The sequence below is a fragment of the Gorilla gorilla genome, chromosome 3 (assembly GCF_029281585.2).
Source record: "Gorilla gorilla gorilla isolate KB3781 chromosome 3, NHGRI_mGorGor1-v2.1_pri, whole genome shotgun sequence".
NCBI lineage: Eukaryota > Metazoa > Chordata > Mammalia > Primates > Hominidae > Gorilla > Gorilla gorilla.
This window is the reverse complement of record NC_073227.2, coordinates 192,127,700-192,147,266: the sequence shown is the minus strand read 5'-3', so window position 1 is coordinate 192,147,266 and position 19,567 is coordinate 192,127,700.

Genomic DNA, 19,567 nt, shown 5'->3' with positions numbered 1-19,567 from the left:
GCTAACCACAAAAACAAACGAGCTAACCACAAAAACAAACAAGCAAACACAAAAGCAGACAAAAAAAAGTGAAACAAGGAAACAGAGAGAACATCTTTGTTGGTAAAGAGCTCTTGAGTGACTGTAACCCAGAAATCCCCTGGTAGTTTTAGGAAACTAGCCAGCCTTTGTGGCTGGATTGGAGACAGCAAGAAAGTTCACATGGTTAGGATCTTAGGTGTGCTTGAAATCTGCACTGTAAATCTGGATACTGGATATGGACATTTTCCTCCTAATTTTAGGAGGTAGCAAAGAATGGATTTTAAGCAAGAGATCGACATGATTTGACTCATATATTTTATAAATCACTCTTGCAGGTATTTGGAGAACGGATGAATGAGGCAAAAATAGAGACAAGAAAGCAAATTTCATTACTGCATCTCTCCAGGTGAAACTTGCAGTGCAAATGGAGAAAAATGAATTTGTAATCTGATCTGAGTTGAAGTATAAAGGATATTCTGATGAATGAAATTAAAAGTAGCATAAAAAGAGCATCAGGAATGAGTCCTTTCTTTTTGAGTTTCACGGATAAATAGAAAGTGGTGCTATTTATTAAAGTAAGAAAGTTTGGGGAAAATAACAGGTTAAGGGGATATTTAAGAAAAATTATAATCTACATTAAATTTGTTGATTTTCATACATCTTAGAAGATTAAGTGAGGGTTCTTAATAAACAATTAGATATACAAGACCAGAATACAAGAGCAAAATCAGGACAAAAGATGCATATTTAGGAATCATAAACATATAGATGAAATTAAAAGCCCCCTGACTCTATGAAGTTACCTAGCTAGATAATGTAAAAGTAACTCCAAAAGATAATTGAGAAGCAGATTATACCACATTCTTCATATGTATTGCTCCTGATTCAATTAATTCAAGATTTCAAGTTTTGTTTATAAAAAATGATACAAGGTATGGAGTACCACCCTGAGGTGATGGTGGGGTCAAGGCTGGAGCTGAGCCTGGTGTAGCTGCTGTGCATTGAGAGAGGACAGCGATTGTACAAATGTCATCTGCAAAAGTACATAAATTCCCTGGAGGACATAGTGCCGGTCTTGAAGCCCCAAAAGAGTCTCCCAGGTGATTCATTAATATCTCTGTATGGTGGATTTTCCAGAGGAGATGCTGCAGGCACAGAAACCGACCTCCTTCTCCATGAAGGCACCAGCCAACAAGTGTCTGGTCCCTGCCACATGCAGCCCACATCACAGAGAGAGTGCCTGCTGCAATGACAGTGCATGTGTGGTCACCGTGGGGTACACCAGTGAGATGTGGAGTGAACTGCCAGCACTGGCTCTGCAGCAAAGTCTGTGCAGAAAGTGAGAAAGAGGGCTGGAGTGGCAGGACAGAAGCCAGCGGAGGAGAAGCACTTGGGGGTGAACTAGACCTTCTCCTGCTGTGACATCAGAATCTCCAGGAAAAACTGGTGCAGGAGATTCTAGGCTTGGCCTAGAGTCTCAAGACACTGGCTACACAGAGCATCATCAAGAAGGACAATCAGACCATCACACTCACTTACTATGGCTGAACAGAACCTGTAGAAGCTCAAGACAGAGTGAGAGCAGCTGGAGCAGCACATGCAGAAGTCCGTCATGTGGGTGCTTTGGGCCATCCCTGCTTCATTTTCATTAGCATGGTCTTCTTCATTGGTGTCATGCCCAAACTCAAAGATAGACAAGCCCCCTACCCCAGGGGAAAAAAAAAAGATACAAAAGATGTTTGCTTTTGTATTCTCAACAAGCTAAAACCAGATACAATAAAAATCCAGGTTTTCTAGTGTGCTATCAGAGAGCCAGGGGTTCATTGCTTGGTTAGATAAAATAGATTAAAATAAACAAACAAACAAATAAATAAATAAATAGCCAGGGTAAAGAAAGTCTTAATAAACAGAATTCTAGAGAAAGACAAGCCTTTCACTGGTGAGCAGTGTGTGGACAGTATATTCCTGTTTTGAGTGGGGACGTGTGGGATGGTGCCAGCCACAAGGGGTAAGATTTTGCAGGCACAATTTTTCCACCCATTTGAACGTTGTCCACATTTTTCACAATATATTTCATATATCATTGATAGTTATTTTAATATCTGTTTGTTAGTCTCAACACGTAGGCCATGTTTGCATCTATTTTGTCGACTGGTTCATAATGTAACAATGGACAACCTTTTTTCTTGCTTTACATATGTCTAGTAATTTATGTTTAAATTCTGGAAATTGTCTGTAAAAGAACAATAGAGATAGAGGTAAGTAAAATTTTTGACTGAATGTTGTTGTGCCTCTTTTTTTGTATGTCTGTTAGCTGGGAAACTGAGTTGAGCTGGGTTTGAGTATTTGTTGTCATGGTTTCTTTCAGTATTGCCATCTTCAAATTCCTTCCACTGTTGATTGATGCTGCCTTGTTCTTAGTGTTGTTCATGCAATGTTGGTTTTTAGTGCAACTTTTCTGCTTACTTTTAGCTTTCAGTAGATCTTGCAAACCTTTGTCATGGAAGGGCTTTCTCTCTACATTCTGATGTTTCTTTCAATGGCAGTCTACTCTTGTTTCTCCATGCATGGCTTGTGGAGAACAGGGGAATTTTCGTTATCCTCTTTATTTTGTTCCAAGCTTAATATTAAGTAATCCCTCAATGTTTGACCTTCAGAGATGAGAATTTTTCAGTGTTTTTGCCCTTCCTTCTTAACAGAAAATCTCTTCTTCCTACTCAATACGGAGTCTAGCACACAGACAAGACTTCCGCCCCTCCTGCAGTGATAGAAGACCTCTCTTTTTCATTTGAATAATATCTTGTCATAAGTTAGTTTGCTACCTGTCTTCCAGCAGCTGATGACTTTTGCCAATGTCATTGTAATAGTTTTGCCTAAAACTAAAGGAATTGGCGGGGGAGGCGTGGATTTCTACACTTCTCTTTGTGGTAGAAAACTTTCCACTCAGATCAGGGTCATTTCCTTGCTCACAGAGATGTTAGTTTCTAAGCTGAACACAGTTTCTCAAGAAAAACAGCTTTTGATCCTGCCTCTCTATCCCCTGCAAAACATCATGAGAATTTTATGTGAGTGCAGTACACTGTCAAGAAAATAGTAAAAAGAGAGAAAGAGCAATTTCTATCAATTTATCCAGTATTTCTGGAGGAGGTCTTTTCTAATCTTCCCTGTGATCAAGATTCTTGCTTTTCCTTCAGTGACAGACACCTGCTGTGTACCAGCCTGAGTCTGTGGTGTGATGGGCTTCATGTCTCTCTTCCAGCAGCCAGTCGCTGCCTTTTACTCATCCAGGGTGCAAATGAGTTTCTCCACCCTTAATCTTTGCCAAGTTCTATGGGCCTGCATTACCAACATGGAGTGTATTAAGTAAAAAATGAATATTTCAAACCCTAGATCAACTACTACTGAAAAAAAAATGAATCAGAGTGGTAGTTAGAAAGCCAAAAAGGGAACACAACAGAATACTAAAGCAATGATTCACTTCATCCTCACTGCCTGAGCCTACCTACCTGTTCTTAACTGCTTGCCATGCTTCTGGGCCTAAGGGTAAAAACTCTGGCCACTTTTATCATAATATTACTTCAGAGTGTTTTGGCCTTTCTTATAGTCAAGTGCTGGGTTCAGCATGACTTCTGCTGTACGTGATAAGCTTGGGACCACAGAAACACCAGTGTCCATTCAGACTTGACTGGTAACCATAGAAGCTCTATGTTCTCCAACAGCTGCCCATAAAGGCTGGCTAACACATTCCGGAAGTGCAGGGGAGGATAATTTCCCTTAGGGTACACTTTAAGCAATAAGAGGCAGGATACTGGATAAAACTGATAGATAAATTTTTCTTTCTCCTTTTTTTTTTTTTTCACAACGTACTGAACTCAGATGAAATTCTTCTGTTTTGTGCTATTTTGCCGGGGGTAGAGGGAATGGAAAGAAAGTATTTCTTGAGAAACTGTGTTCAACTTAGAAATTAATCTTTTATTTGCTTTTCTCTTTTTCCTTGTTTATTATTAAATAATAATTTCCTTTATTCTAACTTTCTTGGAAGTCATTTCCTAATAAAACATTAGCAAATGATCTTTGCTTCAGGTTCTGTTTCTAGAGGAACTTGGACCAAGACTTGGGACACAATAAAGTAATCTGAAAAAGACAAGAGTGTGAGGTAAAGAGACCAATGGAGAAATGTGATTTTAGGAAGAAGTGGTCTACTGAAACAAATTTGGCTGCTAAGAAATTGAATAATATAATGAGATACAACCATTATATTTTCAGTGTGAAAGCCATTTATGATGTGATAAGACTCAGTTCATTTCAGGAAGATTAAAATTATTTATGATTATAAAAATCCAACCATTACTGCAGTCTTCTATGTATAGTAGATATTTTCGGTTTTCATTCAGCTCCATTCATATATGCCAGATTAAACTGCTAGAGTGGCTTCTTGTTAAATGATCTTGTTAGTGTTAAATATCCTTGCCTTCTAAGTGAATAATGATGCCTCATTGAATTTTATTCTTTTGACAAAAACCAACTCGTGGCATGAATATACCTAATTTCTCAGGTGTAGCTAAGAAATGTTGCCTTAACTTACAACATCAGGAACGTTGTATTACATAGACCAAAACTTTTTAGTTTAAATGGAATCTTCCTCCTAAAACAAAAACAGTTGTTGATTAGATCAATTACTATTTTAAATTTAAAAGTAACCTATACTGTATTATCAAATTGACATTGAGAAACTAGTCGGTAGTTAGATTTTTTTGAACAAAAGCCTTGTAATTGGCTATAAAAAATGTTTATATTTCAGCTGACACATACTTTTTGAGTCCTTCTATACAATCAAAAAGAAGGAAATCAGAAGTGGCTACATTCCACAAAGCAAAAAATACATCTCTGCATTGCAACTGGGAAGACTCAATGTTTAAGAAAAGCTGCATTATGAGAGTTATTCAAAGGCTAGTGCATTTACTTCCAGGACCCAGAAATACTAAGCAAATATGAAAGCTCCGTATAATGGGTTTGCATTCTACCCACAGTGCCACAGTGAAGTCCCAGTTAAGTACAAGTCATGAGAACTTTATTTTTCAAACCACCACTGCTTCTCTCAATGTCCACAACCTCTTTTTCTATGTTGAAGGTTATAAAGATAAAAGTCTCCAAGCCACTGAAAGACAGAAGCTCCAGATAGGACAATAGAGATAGTGATCTGAAAATTTCAGTACACAAGTGACAATCATTTCTGCTGAATGACTTAGGGGAACTGTGCCAACTGGAAGCTGCTGACAGTGTATTCCTTCACTAAAGAGAAGAAAAAAAACCTAGTAATCACCTTAGGTGACAGGTGTAATTCACTGGGCTGACAAAATCTATAGACCAAGGGTGTCCTATCTTTTGGCTTCCCTGGGCCACACTGGAAGAAGAATTGTCTTGGACCACACATCAAATACACTAACACTAACAATAACTGATCAGCTTTTAAAAAACTGCCAAAAAAAACCTCATAATGTTTTAAGAAAGTTTATGAATTTGTGTTGGGCCACATTTAAAGCTATCCTTGGCCACAATGTGGCCTGCAGGCCACGGATTGAGCAAGTTTGCAACAGTCAACAGGCATTGGTTTGATTTTGTGTAGCTAATTTTTGGCCCTCACTGTGTTTCTTCCCATGAGATCCACTCCTGAAAAGCACAAAATCTTCTCTCTCCAGCCCTAATAACTTCCACTAAAGACAAATCCCATTAAGTGGCTTCCCCCTTTTCAGACCAGATGACTCTCATCTATTGTCCCGAGAAATGGGCTACATGGACTGTTCCTCTAGTGTCCTTCCAGTTCATTATTAAGGTAGTAACTCAATAACCTGCCTTTTGGGGGGATGAGTTCCTTTTAATATTCATTACTCTTTTCTTTTTAAATTTTACTTTAAGTTCTGGGATACATGTGCAGAACGTGCAGGTTTATTACATATGTATACATGTGCCATGGTGGTTTGCTGCATCTACCAACCTGTCATCTAGGTTTTAAGCCCTGCATGCATTAGGTATTTGTCCTAATGCTCTCCCTCCCCTTGCCCACCACCCCCACAACAGGTCATGGTGTGTCTTGTTCCCCTCCATGTGTCCATGTGTTCTCATTGTTCAGCTCCCACTTATGAGTGAGAACACGCACTGTTTGGTTTTCTGTACTCTGGTTTATCTTCAGATAGTATAAACTTTTAGCTTTTTTTTTTTTTTGAGATGAAGTCTCATTTTGTTGCCCAGGCTGGAGTGCAGTGGCGTGATCTCAGCTCACTGCAACCTCTGCCTCTCAGGTTTAAATGATTCTCCTGCCTCAGCCTCCCGAGTAGCTGGGACTGCTCTTTTTTCTTTTAACAAACTCTTTACGAAAACAAAATATATTCATTGATGCGGAATTTGTGAGCCTGTTTTTGAAGGTAAGAAATATAAAAGTATCTTATAGAGTTAAATATGCAGCTGTGCAATGATCTAGCAATTTCATCCTAAGTATATTTCCATGATAAGTTAAAAGATAAGTCCACAAAATGTTTTGTATGAGAATTACCATTGCAGCTAATTCATAGTGTCCCCAAAATGGAAACAACCCAAATGTCCATCTACAAGTGAATCTATATACACCTGTGACATAATGGTAAAATGAAAATCTACTCAGGGATAAAAGTAACAAACTACTGATACATTCAACAACATGAATAAATGTTATTGACTCAAGAAGCCAAAGACAAATAATACATGCAGATGAGGTGCAAAAATATGAAAACATACTAATCAGTGGCAATAGAAGTCAGTAAGTTGTTCCTTTTGGTACAGAGGAGGATATTTACTAGAAAAAGATATGAGGAAACACTCCAGGAGGAAGGAAATATTCTATATCTTGTTTGGGATAATGGTTATATAGGTGTAAACAATGACCAAAACTCATTGAATGGATAATTCGATATCTGTACGTTTTTGTTATGTCAACTATTAATATATTTTGGTTGAAAAAGAAGTTATTTTCTCTTTGAATTTCTGATATATCAATGTCGATTCTTTTTTGGAAAATCTTAAATGTTATGATTTACTATGCTTCCTCCTTAAACAATATTGAAGTGTTATTTTTGTTATACTTTATAACTTTTAGAGCAGTAATATTCTCACTAAGCTTTCTGTCATACCTCCTGTTTTCTCACCACCATGCTTAAGATAAACAAGACTTTTTTTAACCTAATATATATTTCTTCAGAGCAGTAGCTTCTATGTACCACATGGCTTAAATGAGCATTCTCCTTAACTTAGCAGAAAATCACACCCATTTTTATGAAAGTAACTCATTGTTCAATCCTTTCTTCATTTCTGGAGATTAAGAGAGAAAACATATACTTTCTCATTGAGCAACTGTCCCTGCTCTTGGGCACATCTTCTCTGAACAGGATGGAATACATGACTACAAAGAGAATATTACTCTTGGAATTCATATGTGGGAAATCGATTTTTCTACAGACAGCAAACTAGCCAGTCTCAATCTTCTCTATAATTTTGTATACAAGTAATATAAGAAAGAGCGTAGATGTTCAGATCTTTCTTTTACTTGAAAGTCTACAGCATTGTAATTGAAATTACAATTGTAATAGAAATGATAGTCACAAAGACTCTTTCAAATATTCCAATTCTGCTTTTAGACATGGCAGAATTGTACTTAACATGACTCTTTGACATTAGTTACAGCTTTGTTACTTTATTTGGCCAATGAGATGTGGACTAAAGTTGTGTAAAATGCTTCTAGGTCTGGTGCTCTCTTTCCCACTAAAGTGAAGGTGGACAGTATACTCCACTGTGGCCATTTCCTCAGCCTGAATGACAGGAGAAGATAGAGCAGAGCAAAATCAGCAGGTGGCACAATGGACATGTATCATGAGTTGGGAATAAGTGTTGCTTTGAGCTGCTGAGCTGTTGAGTTGATTGATTACCAAAGTATAATGTAGAGACCATCACAAATAATACAATTTCTTCTCTCCTTTGAATATCAGTTAGACATCATTCCATTGTTTTTTGTTTTTGTTTTGTTGTTTGTTGTTTGTTTTTCCTTTTACATTATCTAACCAGAGTAACTAACCAGGATTTTCTTGCAGCTTGCCCCTCTGGTTAGCTGCATATTGAGTAAACATTTCTCAATGCCTGACTTCCTTCACCCAGCTCAAAGTGGTGATCAATATGTAGCCTAGACTCCCTACCAAACATCATGAAACAAGAAGGAAAATCAATAACTGCATTCCTAGTGCCATCAGAGGCACACAATGGTAATTCTGCATCTTGTTTTCAGTGTAGTTTCTACAGCATATTCAGCAGCATTTAATTAAACTCCCAGGTCCTTTGCAGTGTTTTCGTTTGGAGATGGCTGGGATAGTGTCGAATTTCTTTACTTTAGAGGCCTGAAATTCGTACTGTGGCAGAAGTTTCTGTGAATTCTGAATTAATAATAAAATTATCATTTTCAAAGTGCCTGAGAAATGGCACATGACTCATGACCCCACATCAGAAATACTCATTCTTTACTAGTGAGGTTATTAGATATAACCCGTATTTCTTCTAGACCTTGGCCGTCAGTGTTTAATGTCAGGGAGGTAATGCAGAGTATCCCGTAAAGTTTATGACTTTGAATAAGCTTATGGGTCTAAATCTTGCAGGAATCTGCCCTAAGCTGCTCAAGGCAGTGGGCACTAGTTATACTTTGGGATTGGCCTTTACATTCATATGGGTCAAATAAATCCTTAAGCTAAGATTATTTCTAAAGCTCTGTCACTCCCCACTGGACCCATGTGGCCATAATCTGCTCTCAAAACTTTTCTTCAATTGGAGTAATGCAATGCTCAATCCATACTTTTTAACAGTGAATTCCTTCAAGAATAACTGACACCTGGTAATGATTAAATCTTCTCTTTTGTTGCCTCCATTTGTTGCTTCCATTTGTAGGTGATAATAATCAGAAGAGATGTTTCGGGGTCAGCTCAACAAAACTAAATTAAAATATCCTCTTAAAAGTTTCACCTGGCAAGGTGCAGTGGTTCATACTTAAAATCCCAGAGCTTTAGAAGGTGGGAAGATTGCTTGAGCCCAAGAGTTCCAGACCAGCCTGGACAACATAACAAGACTCTGTCTCTACAAAATATTTTAGAAATTAGCCAAGTGTGGTGTCATGGGTTTGTAGTCCCAGCTGCATGGGAGTTTGAGGCTAAAAGATCACTTGAGCCCAGGAGTTCAAGGCTGCCATGAGCTCGCTGTGCCACTACATTCCAGGCTGGGCAACAGAGCAAGATCCTATCTCTAAAAATTACAAAGAAAAGAGTTTTACCTACCTTTGGAGTCCTCAATTTTCTTTATCACTCCCAGCAGATTAATTTAATTGTCTTACACAGGGAACAGTGGGAAAGGCCATTTCTATCTTTGCTCTTGATTTATAAGTAATTCTAGCATATCCATACAGTAAGATTATACTCCATTTGTTGACTGCCACTATCTAGAGAGTTATGTAATAGAATGTTATAACTATCCATGTCAAAATATAATCATATGTTTATGATATATTCAGTCCTTATAATAAATGGCTAATTTTAAAGCCAGAAATTTTTTTCTTTACAAGAGAGTGAATTTGATTAATACTCTAATTATATAAATATTACCTTCTTATAAATAATGTACAGATAAACATAATGAAGAAAGATTAAATTCTAACACTTTGAGATAAAATCTATTTATATTTTGATACATGCTCTATCATGTACTTCTTCATAAATATATACAGCCTTACACACAAGTAGATTAACAGATATGAACTTTTTAAATCTATTTTATTAAAAGATAATTATTTTTGGTAATGAATGTACAAAGTTCATGGTTGTGGTTCTGAATGCTTCTTGACGGAACCTAACATTAGCATTGACAACATGTGCTAGAAATGGCATCCTCAGCAAATTCTTCTTAAACGTGGTCTTGGCTTACCCATTGGCAAGCCTTTCTTCATTTCTGCCTGTTTTCTCAGACTAACTTGTTAGCCTCCAAAGGAATTTTATAAGCCCCCCAAATGTCTTTCCAATAATGATTCCTTTTTCTGCTTAAGTTAACTAAATTAATTTTTTTTCCTGTAACCAAAAAATCTTACTTATAATCATTTACTTCAATCTTTCTATTGTACTTCCTAAAATTGTTTCTTATTCTGGCTTGTCGTTTCAGTGTTTGGTTAGAGAATAGGAGGAGATGGAAAGATCAGGTAAATAACTAGGACCATTTCTCTCACACATTCCATTTTTCTCCAGTTCCAAAGATTTGCTATCACTAACACAGCACATAGTTTGCAGCATCCAAAAATCTATTTTAAGATCAACCCTACTAAAGAGTTCTACTCTTTTCATTCTCCAGAATACTCAAGCCAAATAACATTTCCTATTATTAAACACAAGAAAATGAGATAAGAAAAGTCATACATCGACCACACGTGAGGCACTTTTCAAGATACTTTATACAATGTGTTCTAATAATTTTATGTAACAGGAATTATGCTGCCCTCTTTTCAATAGAGAATATCAAACAGGGGGAAATGATTGCTGAGATTCATGGGTAAATGACAAAGTCAATGTAACCTAGAGTCTCTGACCCTAATGTAATGTAATTTAAACTGTATTATCTTCCCCCCTAAATTTTCAAATATATTTAATCTTATATTTTCTTGTAGGGTGCAAGTGAAAATTAAAGATAGTGTGTGTAAATATATGAAATGTGAAAACCTTAATAGTCATTTTCTAATTCCTTGTTAATACAATTATCAGTATATCTTATAGGACTAACTTTAACTTTGGGGTTACTTGTATGCTCTAAAAGGGTCAAGGAATCTGAGATCAAAGTGAATGGGGATCAAGACTGGCTCCAGAGTTTGTCCTTTGAAAACTATTACAAATTTCAAGACAGTGATATCAGAGCATTCAACCAAGTGTGAGATCTTTCAAAGCATAAAGACCTAGACTTGTGACTGCACAGGTCATAACCTCATGAAGCTGGCCTGGACTTATATATTTAATTCTAAATACTCCAAGTGGGGTTCATGACAGTATAAATGGAAAATATGTCACAAATTGATAATTAGTAAATTTCAAGGATAGGCTCGGCCATGATACTGGCCTCTCTACCTTGTATATCACTGGAAATTTTTGGAGCAAAATGTTAAAAATAATTTTTAAAATATTGAACAAAGAAACATTCAGGTAGATGGAGAAATACCTTAATGTATACATAAACAAAACAGAAAAGTATATGACAAAATATGATAAATATGAAAGACAGATTTGAAAGATCTGACATTCACAAAAATTATGTTTAGAGGAATAGAACACCACAAAATGTATTCAATAATACTGCAGAAGAAAGCTTACCTCAAATTTCCTGAAACAAATATTTAAAACTGTGGATCAAAAGAATATCCACTCTATGAGGACAAAAAGATGCAAAATGATTGGCATCTAAATATACAGAGATGAATTTGCTGAAATATAATAAGGAATAAAAAATATGGAAATCCAAGCAGAAAAATAGCTACTAAAGTAAAATAAAACTGAGAAAAAACTTAGGCTGGCCTAGATTTTCCCTTAATAAGATTTTATGAAAGAACATTATTTAAAAGTATACACAAAGTTCTAGATAAAAGAGAATATGACCCAAAAATTTCTTTCAAGTGGAAGGATTGATAACAGATAGACTTTTAATACTCCAAGAAATAATGCATATTTAAGCTTGCCTTGATTAAAAAACAAACCAACCTTTTTTTGATAATCAACTGTTATCCTCATTTAGCTGTTATCCTCAGCATATTAATGCGGGAACAGAAAACCAGACACCGCATGTTCTCATTCATAAGTGGGAGCTGAAAAATGAGAATGCGTGGACACAAGGAAGGAAGCAACACACACTGGGGCCTGTGGTGGGAGGTGCGGTCTGGGGGAGAACATCAAGAAAAATAATTAATGGATGCTGGGTTTAGTATTTATTTAGGTGATGGGTTGATAGGTGCAGCAAACCACCATGGCACACCTTTATCTACGTAATAAACCTCCACATCCCACACACGTACCGTGAAACTTAAAATAAAATAATATAAAAATTATCAGCATGCAAAAAATAAAAATAAACTTAGCCAATCAAGAGATGAACAAAAGCAAAAACTCAAGAATAGAAAAACTATGGGGAAAACACTGGTTTTGAACGCTGACTTTTAAAATATAGATTAAAGGTGAGAAAATTCTAAACATTGTAGTTGCAGAAAGTAGGCAAATGAAATCTGTTTTCTAATAAAAAATCAGTATTTATAGTTTGGGTAAGCTGAGCAGCAGTGCATACAACCTCATATTGCAGAGCAGGAGTTAATACCAATGCCTGAAACTAAAATTTGTCACAGAAAAAAAATCACTTACGATAACAACTTATTATATTCAAAATGTTATGTTAGAGGTACCTTTTCAAAAGTAATATTTTTGTTTTTGAAGAAACGTGTGTCTACAATTTAATAATTGCTTCAGCTTTACTTCTATTTTTGTTGTTTCTGACATTCTATACATATATATATGTAGTATAGTGTTTACATATATATAGTTGTAACCAAGCGAGTTATAGAGAAACGCCACACTTTGAGACTAATTCAGGAGTCCTTTATTAGCCAGCAACCAAGAGACGGCTAGCACTCAAAATTCTCTCGGCCCCGACGAAGGGGCTAGATTTTCTTTTATACTTTGGTTTAGAGAGGTGAGGGGGAGCCTAGCTGTAGCAATCTTACAGAAGTAAAACAGGCAAAAAAAAAGTTAAAAAGACAAATGATTACAGGAAAACAAACAGTTCCAGGTGCAGGGGCCTTAAATTCATCACAAGGTGATAGGTGCAGGGGCTCTGGGTGCTGCTATCTGCCGGACACAAACGTGGGGGCTTTAGGGTACTATCACCCAGGTGAATTCCTGGGAACTGGAGACACAGCTTGCCACAGTACCTTATCAGTTAATTGCACTCTTTGATATGCTGGGAGTCAGCTTGCACAAGTTAAGTCCTTGAGGAAGGGGGTGGGTAAGGAGCCCTTGACGTCTTGCAAATGAAGGAGCCAAATGGAATCCGTCGGGCTTTCTCAGCTAAGGGAGAGTCTATTCATATTAAAACAAGGTAAGGTATCACTATATATATATATATATATATATATTTGAGACAGGGTCTTGCTCTGTTGCCCAGGATGGAGTGCAGTGGTTCAATCACGGCTCACCACAGCCTTCACCTCTGAGGTTCAAGCCATCCTCCCACATCAGCCACCTGAGTAGCTGGGGCCACAGGCGTGCACCACCATGCCCAGTTAGTTTTTTAATTTTTTTGCAGAGACAGAGTGTCGTTATGTTTCCCAAGCTGGCCTCGAACTACTTTGCTCAGTCAATCCTCCTGCCTTAGCCTACCAAAGTTCTGGGATTACAGGGGTGACCCAACATGCCCCACCTTATTTTTCATATTTCAGTTGCAATGGGAATATTGAGAAATATTCCATTTAAGAACAATGGTTTCTGTCTAACTTTCTACCTCTCCACCTTTCTGTCATTGTAACAATCCTTCTATCTGCATATATATGGAGTGTTAATTGTGGTGATATTCTGCAAATGTTGTCAAAGGCCTGTACTAGAAAGTGAGACATTGAATGGTTCTAGTTAGTTTTCAGTTGATTGTTGGAAGACTTGCTGATTCTTTTTAAATATTCACCTATTGTTTAATTTTTTTAAAAAAATTAAAATCCAGAAATTTATAATATTTTTATTTTATGGTATTGACACATTTCGATTCACCTTGTTTTTAGTTTGAGATACTATTTTTAAAAGATAATTTGTGCAATTAAAATTTAAGTTGTACTTGATATATTAACTGAGGTTTTTTAACTTCAACTACCATTTTGTAATTGTGTACACCTGATATTTTTTATTGCTGTTAGGCCTTAATGCAAGGATTTTACATGGTTTCCAGCTCCGTCTTTCAGTTAACTTCCGTACCTCTCCTCTCTAAAGCTGACTTCCTCATACTTCATAGTCATTCACTGCTATTAATCAACTACACTTTAAGTTGGGAGTGTTCTGATTGTCATTTGAGCCTTTGATTTAACTCTTTCCATATACAAAACTAGACCTAGGTTTTCAGTCATGTATTGTAATTTGCTGCTTTTTCTAACCAAGACAAACATTTTTAACTCTAGAATGTACAGAATAGTCAATCCCTCATTCACAATAAAAATGTAATTAGATATTATTTCAGATATTTAGAAATATAACACCTATATTATCAAATCTGTTGTTGACAGAGACAGTAAAATCTTCAATTTATTCACTAGCATTATTATTCTTGAGGATAACTTCTCACGAAATATAATTATTAGATGTGTTAATAAAAAACTCTGTCAAAAATTGCTATTACTTTTCCCTTAAACTCATATTTTATCACTTATCTTCTATTTGCAACATCCAGGAAATGCTTTCCATTAAATATTTTAAAATATGTTCAGAGTGTGTGTAGTGTAGCATACTAAAAACAGCAAAAACTAAAAGCTGGGGAAGGCGTTTCCACTTCTAGTTTAATGGAGTTAACAAGAGAAATGTTTTGGCTGTGTCCTCACCCAAATCTTATCTTGAATTTTAATCCCCATAATCCGCACGTGTCATGGGAGGGTCCCGGTGGGAAGTGATTCGATCATGGGGGTAGTTTCTCCCATGCTGTTCCTGTGATAGTGAGTGACTGTCACAACATCTGATGGTTTTTTAAGTGTTTGGCAAGTTCTTCCTTCGTTCATTCTCTCTTCATGCATTTTCTTGTGAAGATAGCGTCTGCCTCCGCCTCACCTTCAGCCATGATTGTAAGTTTCCTGAGGCCTCACCAGCCATATGGAACTGTAAGTCAATTAAACCTCTTTCCTTTGTAAATTACCCATTCTTGGTCAATTCTTATAGCGGTGGGAAAATGGACTAACACACCAAATTGCTTAACTGAAATTTAAGTAAGTGTTCACTTAGTGGTAAGTACAATATTTTGGGGGAGGGTGTCCTTTTGTGTTTAAATTCCCCTTCAAACCTGCCTCATACATCTGCTCTCCTGGCCTGGTCACTGGCTGTTCTGATCATCTCCTGATCATCAGGTATACAGAATTTCATATCTAGGTCCCTTATTATTCTGAATACTTATTATTACTATATAGCTATATAGCTCCTGGCTCTTTTTCTGCTCTAGCTTGAAACACCCATACGTGATTTTATTTCTATTTCCAATGTATAGGCACTTATTCCTGGTGCATTTATAAATTTTGTGCACTCTGAGCACACTTTATAATTTGTATTGTGGTCACTGTCGTAGTTTGTTTTCTGTTGTTTATAAAATACCTTAAACTGGAAAATTTATAAGGGAAAGGAATTTATTTCTTACAGTAATGGAGGCTGAGAAGTCCAAGGTTGAGTGACCACATTTGGTGAGAACCTCCTTGCTGACAGACACTCTCTGCAGAGTTCTGAGCTGGTGCAGGGCATCATGTGATAGAGTTGAGCATGCTAGCTCAGATCTGTCTTCCTCTTCTTGGAAATCCATCATTCTCACTCTTCTGATAACCCATTAATCCATTAATACAGGAATGAAATAATACATTCATGAGGACAGAGCTCACATAACCTAATCACTTCTATTTTATTTTATTTTTATTTTTTGAGATGGAGTCTCACTCTGTCCCCCAGGCTGGAGTGCAGTGGCACGATCTCAGCTCACTGCAACCTGTGCCCCCTGACCCCAGGGTTCAAGTGATTCTCCTGCCTCAGCCTCCTGAGTAGCTGGGATTACTGGCACCTGCCACCGCTCCTGGCTAATTTTTGTATTTTTAGTAGAGATGGGGTTTCACCATCTTGGCCAGGCTGCTCTTGAACTCCTGACCTTGTGATCCACCCGCTTTGGCCTCCCAAAGTGCTGGGATTACAGGCGTGAGGCACTGCACCCGTCCCCAGTCACTTCTTAAATGCTCTGGCCTCTCAATACTGCCATGTTGAAGATTAAATTTCAATATGAGTTTTAGAGGAGACAAAAATTCAAACCATAGCAGTCATGGTTTGAACATAGCAGTCAAGATTTATGTTCTCAGTTACCCCTGTCAGCTGTATCAGTAATGGTCAGTGGTGAAGTCTCTTAGGAAGAAAACATAAATATTAATTATTACATTGTAATATTGGAAGAAGAGTTTTCTCTCCTTTTTATCCTGTTATACCTCCTTAACTGATGTTGATATTTAATATAAATTCTCTATATTTGATATATGAAAATGAATTAAACATGTATTAAATCAAAGGAGGCCAGTAGATCATATACAGGAGATACTGCAAAGGCTTTAGTTTCCATAAATATTCAGGAGATCAAAATGAGAACAAGTCAATCTGAGGCTATTTTGCTGATGAGAGACCACCTTGACTCCTTCACGGAGACAAAGGTGTGCTAGGTCATGTGAAGTCCCTTTCCAGTGGTTCTCAGAGCATTGAACTGAGAGAAATGAAAGAATCCCAATCCAAGGGCTCTACCAGGAATGAATTATTCATTGTAAATACTGATTAATTTATAGTTATTATAAATCAGAGGTACTTGTCCTCATAGTAAGAGTTGATTGGTGTGATGATCTGCAAGATGAAGTTCTAAATCATATGGTTAATAATTGTCCTTGGTTAAATGAAGATTAATTTTGATCAGGTAAAGGAAGTAAATATGATTAGAAGCAAACTCACAAAACAATAATCAGACTTATTTTTAAAGAGACACAAGAAAGTTTTTGGAGCATTGAGACTAAATTCAACTGGCTATGTTCATTCAGATATTACTACTGAATATAAATGAGATTGTCTATGTTTTTGAAAGTTGCAACAGGAGCATGTATCGTATTTTTATAAATAATTGTAATGGGCAGCTTATTTTACAAAACATAATAATTGGTCCAATTATTCCAACCGAGACTTAATGAAACACTAGATTTTCATGCAATATTAGGTGAAATAATTTATATGCAAAAGTCAGTGTGGTATAACTAGCTAACGCAAAATGATCAGAAAAGGGAAGGAGACACTTATTGTGGCTATGGATGGTTTTTCACAGCTAAATACTGGATCTTCCACTGGGCTGGAAGATGCTGCATAAATCTTTTTCTGGCAAGGCAATACGAAACCCTTCAGAGGTTGACCCCACCTACGTCTAGATTGTCAGCTTGATACCTAGGATGAAATCCCAGCATAACCAAACTAGCCATGTGTTGGGCTTCATAAAGGAGGAAAGAGACTCTGTAATTAAATAATTGCCATAATTAACTGGCTGATACTAAGTCACTGGGAGATTAATCTTGGGATTTATTGGTTTTTGAGGGTGCCTGATAAAGGGGAACTGGAATGTAAGACTAGATAAGAGAGAATGTATTGACTTGAGAGTGTTTCCTTGGGATATATAATTTAACATCTAGTAAGAATTCCGGAGAATATGACAAACTTGCTGCTAAGTGTAATTATTAGAAATGTGATTTTAAAATATCTAAATCTCTCCCAAGTGGGAATGCCTCAGTTGCCATGGCAGATGGTGGAGAAAGAAGTGAGGAGGCTGAGAGAGATGGGCATGCTGGATTGGATGTATTATGTAAGTCCCAAAGTGCCACCAGAAGATTAGTTTCCATGGAAAGTCTCAGAGGATACTTAATTCACAGAGACCAACAGAAGTGAGGGTGGGCAGTGACAGTATCACTAAATTATTTGATGTCAACCCTGAAGACCATGGATGATAGAAAACGAGGCTGTAACAGAGCCAGGTTCATTTATATCTATTAGGTTGAAGTGGATCCCTTCATGCCCGTGGTGGCCCTTACTGCTGGCATCCAAGAGACTGGAATTTCCATGATGACTGCCAAGGTTAGAAATGGATTTGACCAATATCATTGTCCCTAGAGGCAAAATAGTTGAACAGGCAACAAATGTGCTACTTAACATCTATAATAACAATGACAAAAGGATTAGAGAATCAGGAATCTGAAGGTAATTGCCTAACTAAAAAGCCACGACTCTGTTCAGATCACAGACCTGAGATGATATTTAGAACCCGAACCCACTTATCAAAAGTAGGAATGAGTCTCTGGAACACAGGGCTCTGTAACACCAATGCAAGAATATATTGTGACAAGTCTCAATTTCTTTTCCAAAAGGACTTATAACCATTTACTTGGCTGATGGTACACTGAGACAAAGAGAATACACAGACATTTCAAGGACTCTTAGACACATTACAAAAGGATATTGATACCCCAGGACTCATATTATTATCTCAGCCCTGTGTTGCATTGGGGCTCACTGGGACTAGGTAATAATAGAGTCCTGGCAAAAGTCAGTCTCACAGTGGGTCTGAGTATCCACCCAGTGACCCTGTTCCCAGTTTCCATCTACATGTTTGGAAATGATATGTTTCGTAACTGGAGTAACTGCCACATTGGATCTCTGATATGTGGTGGAAAGGCTATCATGATGGGGAAGATTAAAAAGAAGCCTATAAAACTGCCTCCTCTTTCTACCCCACAACCAAGATAGTAAATCAAAAGCAGTATCGTATTCTTGTTGGGGAAGGGAGTGGAGAAGATAAGTGCCAATATTAAAGAAATAAAGGATACAGATGTGGTTGTCTATAATTTATCTCCGTTTAATATGTCAGTTTAGCTACTGTAAGCCAAATGGAGTCTGAAGAATGACTATAGCCTATAGAAGACCTAACAGGGCAGGAGTTCGGACTACACAGGCTATGCAAGACATTGTGTCATTTCTTAATGAATATTTTTAGCATACAGACTTTGAGTTGATGAATGTGCTCTTTTCCATTTCAAATATAAGAGGACCAGAAGTCATTTGTATTTAACATGGAAGGGACAACAGTATTTATTTATAGTTTTGCCTCAAAACTATGTTAAGTGTTCTACCCTCTGTCATAATATAATCAAGCAGAACTGGACAACCTGAACATTTCACAGAACATAACACTGATTCATTACATCAATAGCATGAGCTTTTTACATAGGACAAACAAGAGATGGTTAGTATGTTAAAAGTCTTGGTGAAATACATGCACCTCAGAAGATAAGAGATAAACTCTACGAAGACTCAGGGACTAGCCACTTTAGTGATGTTTTTAGGAGTCAAGACAATGCTAGAATACCTCATGCAGTGACAAATAAAAATTATTGCAACTTACATTCCCTACCACAAGGAAAGAAACACGGCATCTCTTACCCACTGGATTAGAGGTATCATATTTCCCACATAAGGTCACCACTTCGACTTATATACTGGAATTATATGGAAAGCTGACAATTTTGAGTGTGCCTTCTAGTAGGAAGGGATTTTTTTTGCAGAAGTCTCAGGTCATTGTGTTTCCATTTCTGCTGTCTGGACCATACAATCCAGCAGACCATGTCACAGTAGAGGTGACAGTAAGGATAAAAGAGGGAATGATGGGGTTATTGACA